Here is a 6,072-nt window from a genome sequence, read left to right as displayed (position 1 = left end):
GATTATGGCATTTAGATAAGACCCCCACCCCCATAGACCCAAGTACAGAAAAAGAATAAGTCATCATTGGAATGCAGGAGATATTTTTCCTCTACTGTTTCTTTTCTTTTTCTTTTTTTGCCATTAAAAATATGTGTGTGTGTGTGTGTGTGTGTGTGTGTAGTATGTGCTGATGGAGATCAGAAGAAGACATTGGAATCCCTGGAGCTCACGTTCCAGGTAGTTGAGAGCCACTGTGTGAGTGCAAGGAAAACAACTCAGGTCCTCCAGAAGAGCATCAACTGCTTTAAACTACTGAGCCATTTCTCCAGGCTCCCCTTCCATTTGTTTCTAAAAAGCATATTGCTGCATTAACAAAACTGGAAAATGAATATCAGACCAATTTTCCGCCTTTGGATTTCTTTGTCATGTTTACCATCTCCCTTATAGATCTCAGTTTCAGACTTTTAAATGCAATTTTCTATATTGAAAATCCCTGCGTGTTACTCCGTCTATACCAAAATCTTCATTTCTAAAATGGTTTTTGTGGTGGTTTGAATGAGTAGTGGACCTCATAGGCTCTGGCATTTGGACACTTGGTCAGCTGGTGTTTGGGGAGGGTCATGGAACCTTTAGGAGGTGTGATCTAGCTGAAGGAAGCATATCACTGGGGGTGGGTTTTGAGAGTTCATAGCCTTGCACCACCTCCTCTCAAGCTTGCTCTCCCTGCTCCCTGTGCGTGCCTGAAGGTGTGAGCTTTCAACTTTCTGATTTGGCTACCTCCTGCCATGCCTCCCCACCATGATGGACTCTCATCCCTCGAAACAGTAAGTCAAGTAAACTCTTCCTTCTTTAAGTTGCCCTGGTCATGATGTTTAATCACAGCAACAGAAAAGTAGCCAATAAAGTTTGGCCATTTTTTTTTTAATTCGCCATTCCTATGTAAGATATCTGTAAAATATCTTTAAATCGATATGTGAAACTTAAGTAATGTTCCCTCACATCCTAACCACTTCTGTTTTCTTTTTTAGATGATGAGTTTATTCTTTCTATTAGGTCAGATGCTTCGGTGCTGATTCTTCCTTTTTTCTTCATTCTTTGTGACTCACAAGCACACCTGTTCACTATGCTTGTGAAACCTGTCTATATGCAGATTTCCCAGGAGTTCCTAGATACATTACTTCTTACCTGCATTATCCCATGGTCTTCTAACTTGGCTCCTCCAAGAGTACATTCTCAACAAGAAGTTGAGCGAGCATCTCTATCAGCCTGACTCCTCTGCTCACATCTCAGGGCTCATTTTCAGCTTCTTGGCTCCAAAACCAAAGTCCTTACATGATGTTTGAGGTCCTATGCGGTTTTCCTGAAGCATGCCCCCTGATCAACGTTCCTTCTAAACCATCCATGGGAAACACACTTGCCTTCTGCTGGCCTCTAAATACATCAGGCTCATGTCTGCTTGGAGGCTTTTGTAGTCTGTGATCTTTCAGCTTAAATAACCTGTGTTCTGAGTGCTGGACAGAATCTGGGACATACTAAGAACACAGTCTCTGTTGCATAAATTAATGGATTGTTTTGGAAGCCTCTGCTAACTTATTTATTTTGTCATCAGAAGAGATTTCTGTTTTGTTCACCTAGAACAGAAAGGGAAGAAATGCTCAATGATTGATGGGAAGTATAGAGATGATGTAGAAGCAATATTAAAGGATCAATACAATCTAAATTGCCACTACAGGAACATCAAAAAGAATAATTACAGAAACTTGTAATAACATATTGGATGAAAATGTCTAGGAGAGATTTTGGTGGTGAGTTTTTAAACAGAACACCAAAAACATAATCCATGCAAGAAAAAAAGCCTGGTAAGTTGGATCTTATTAAAATTAAAAACGTCTGCTCTGTGAAACATAATGTTGAGAGGATAAAGATATGAGCCAAAGACTGAGAGAAAATAATTGCAAAACATCTATCTTATTAAAGGATTTGCTTCTAAAATACACAAAAGATTATTAAAGCTCAACAATATGAAAGCAAACAACCCAACTTAAAAACTGGAGAAGAGATTTTGAACAGCCCTCTCATAGAAGACACACACCAAATATGCACATGAGAGGATGCTCTACATTATACATCATGAAAGAAATGCCATTTAAGACAACAGATGCCATCCACCACCTACCCCTTAGAATAGTCGGACTCCTGAAGGTTATAGCACCATGAAGGCTGTGTCCAATGGGAACTCTCAGCCATTTCTGTAGGAGTGGTCATGTTGTGGCCACTTTGGAAGACCTTTGGAGAATTGCTCACAAAGGTAAACATCCATTAACCATTTAACAATTATACGCACAGGTATTTATCAAATAGGGTTGCATAAAATGAAAACCTGTGTAGAAATGTTTACAATTTAACTTATAATTGCCAAAACTTAGAAGCGACCTCAATGTTTCAAGTGAATTGATAAATGTAAAAAATTCTTTCATTAAGAGATATATCTGTAAGCCAAATTCACTACTGGGAGGCACACATGGCATTGAATCCCCTCATCCCACTGTCCTTACGACAATCTGAGGAAAGAATTCTCCAAACCCTGGTTTGAAGAATCTTTATGAGTTTATTGGACTTGCTAACTGAGCTTGGGGTGCAGGTTTACTTACAGAAGAGTGAGCACCACCTCCATTCACAGCTGTGTTCTAAAGTCCACACCCAAAAATAAATCCCGTGGTTCCTGACAGCCTCACAAAACAGTGAGAGACCAGCCTTGTGGTCTTCCCAGCTTTTATACCCTTAATCCCTCCCCTGTAAGCAGCTAAGGTCAACCAATTGGCTGGAAGAGGGGGAGTGACTCCTTTGCAGAGCGTAGGAAGGAGGCAGGACCATGGCTCGTCATCACAATGTCAGAAGAACATCCAGATCACACTCCACCCCTTCCTCTGGCTCTTACAAAACTTTCCCCCTGCCTCTTCCATGAATTTCCCTGAGCCTTGGAGGGGGCAGGGCCACCTTCCTCTCATTGTGGCTTAATTTAGTGGCATTCCACTTACTATAGAAGCACAAACTGCAAGAAGCAAGAACATGTAAACAGTAACTGCTATAATAGCTTATGGATGTAAACACTAATGCTTGGACACCACTTTAGCAGATGCATCACAACCATCTAACAATACAATTGCAGTAGCTTCTCCACTGGGACCTATAACCTCTCCTGCCACAGGGGAGTGGCCTGGTCTACAGTACCAGATATGTGTTCCATCCCCAGGAGTGGGCATTAGGTCCAATTGAATATTAGCTGGTTGTACACACACTAGACAAGCCACTATGCACAAGCAGGAACATCTTGCTTTGCATGTTGATAGTGCAGCATGTGGGGGTCCCTTGTTAAATAGAATAATAGGGGACAGTTCTTCCCCAGTCGTCTGCATAGTGCCTTCTGGCACTATGAAAGCCATCCATCCAGTGGCAAGGAGTCTCCAGCTTAGTCCAAGCTTGATTTCTCCCTCTCCCATGCTCACATCATGCAGTGTCTTCAGCAGTGGGATCTTACCATCTACTTCATGTATACAATCAATATTATTGGTAATTGCCTTTATAGTTTTGGGGACATCTGGGGCCCCTTTGGCCAACTGCTCATAGGGAGGCAACCCACCCCTGGTACTAAGATTCTCATTTAGCAACCATAGGGTTTCTGGAAGGGCCTTTCTCCACCCCCATAGGGTTCCTTCTGCACTTAAGGCTTTTGACTATTCCTTTAGTAACCCGTTTTTTCTTTCAATTAACCCTGTTCCTGTAGGATTGTATGGAAGGTGAAAATACCATTGAACTTGATTAGCCTCTGCCCAAGCTTGCACACCTGTACCTGTGAGATGAGTGCCTCTGTCACTATCAATTCACCTTGGGCACCCATACATAATACTGAGTTCAGTAAACCCTTTAATAGTAGCCTTGTCCGTCACTCTCTTGCAAGGAAAGGCCTGTGTACAGCCTGTGGCAGTGTCCACACAAGTGAGAGCATACTACACTCTTCACTGACTGACAGGGGCCCTGTCAGTCTCTCACAGGGGAAGCTGACGTGTGCACGTGTCCCATCGTGGCATCCATCCTCCAGGGCTGTAATTGGGAACATGCTTCACAGACCTGGAAAGCCTGTTGGATGTCAGCATATTTTACTGGAATGCTGGCAGCTTTGGCTAGTCTCCATCCCGTGTTGGTTCCCCTGTGGCCTGACTTGATATGAATCCAGTGAGCTGCTTCTAGGGGAACCTGAGGGCAAACAGCCCTCACCTTGGTAAGGGCATCAGCTTCCTGATTCCTGGGGGGACTCACCAGGCAGTGGGCAACCACATGGTAAACTACCAGGGGCACTAGCTCCTGCTGCATTTTGTTATATATGTCCTTCCACATTTGTTGCCCCCATAGTGGCCATCCCATCACCTGCCCGTTTTCTTTCTCCCACTGAGCCATCCATAAGGTTAAGCCTTTGAACACAGTCCAACTATCAGTAAAAATTGTAATTGGCCAAGGCTCCCTTGCTATTACTATCCATACAGCTCTCAATTCAGCCCATTGATTGCTTTCTCCTTCTCCCCTCTCTAACCATATAGTGTCAGTGTTCATCTGTATTGCCACTGCTACCCATTTTTGTCTGGACCCCTGCTAGTGCCATTAGTATACCAGGCATCAGCCAGAATTGGGGGAGCCCCTTCTAGCGTTTGGTCAGGACTTGCTGGAGGGCCAACTATAGGATGTGGAGGGAGAGGCTCTGTGCCTTGAAATGACACTGGTACTGCCTGCATGCCATTGGTGATGGGGTTTGCTGACATGACCCCTCACTGTTGCAAATATGCATGCCATCTTTGCAGTGTTTGGTTTTGGGCCACCCCTGACAGGGGCTTGGCTAACAGGCCCTCCATCCTTTTATGGGATATGCAGTTTTTACAGTAATGCGGGTGGGGCCCGTAATGGATTCCCCTGTTGCAATGCTTTGTACACAGCCAGCAGTTGCTGTTCTAGAGGTGTGTACCAGGACTCCGCTCCTTTCCATGATTGGGACCAGAACCCAATAGGGACTGTCTGTTTTAGGTTGTTGTTGCCACAAGCCCCACCCATAACCTTCAGGGCTCCCGGCGACTTCCAAGAGGAAGGGACACCGAGGTATTGGGGCACACAGCTGCTTAGCCTGCCCAACCAGTACCTTGGCCTGTTCAAAAGCCTCTTAGGCCTTTACATCCCAATCCCATCTAGCACCTCTCTTTATGAGATTATACAGAGTTGGGTGACCTGAGCAAGGTTGAGGTATAAAAATTTGCCAATACCCTAGAAGTCCCCAAAATACTTGTAACTGCTTAGCATTTATTGATACGGATGGTTGTAAGATTGTTTTCAACTGCCGCTCTGGGTATCATGCAAGTTCTGCCTGACCATAAAACTCCTAAGAATTTCACTGTTGTATGGTGCCCTTGTACCTTCTGTGGGTTGATTTCCCATCCTCGCTCCTTCAGGTGCACTTGCATGTTCCCCAAATGAGCTTCCAAATCTGTAAGGCACTCAGAAGTTAGCATTATGTCATCTATGTAGTGGAACCTCCTTACGGAAGGAGGGCAGGGTAACAGGGCCAGGTCCCAGGCCACCATTCTATGACAAATGGTGGGGCTGTGGAGATAACCTTGGGGAAGTACTCTGAAAGTCCATTGTTGTCCATTTCACATGAATGCAAATTGATCTTGGGATTCAGCAGCTAGGGGAATACTAAAGAATGCATTAGCAAGGTCCACTACAGTATGGAAAGACCCCATTTCCTGCACCAGCTGATCAGTTAGCAGTGTAATGTTGGGCACCACTGCATGAATGGGAGGCACCATCTTATTTAACTCCCAGTAACCTACAGTCATTCTCCAGGGGCCATCTGGCTTCCTGATAGGCCAAATGGGGCTATTGAAAGGGCTCTGGGCTGGGTGGATAACCTCTACCCATTCTAGTTCCTGGATGGCTTCTGTAATTTTGCCTCAACCCCCAAGAAGCCAGTACTATTTGATATTCACCACCCTCCGTGGGGTGGGAAACTTGACTGGCTCCCATCTTGCCCACCCCCGAGTAATC

General features: G+C 44.6%; 1 pseudogene; it reads right to left on the bottom strand.

Annotated features, from left to right (window-relative positions):
• LOC103752326 overlaps positions 1-1,173 on the bottom strand; it is a 2,853-nt pseudogene extending 1,680 nt beyond the window's left edge.
• Positions 1,174-6,072: the final 4,899 nt, after the last annotated feature.

The sequence above is a fragment of the Nannospalax galili genome, unplaced genomic scaffold, assembly GCF_000622305.1.
Source record: "Nannospalax galili isolate Female #2095 unplaced genomic scaffold, S.galili_v1.0 scaffold208, whole genome shotgun sequence".
Lineage (NCBI taxonomy): Eukaryota > Metazoa > Chordata > Mammalia > Rodentia > Spalacidae > Nannospalax > Nannospalax galili.
This window is presented reverse-complemented; position numbering and strand designations above follow the sequence as displayed.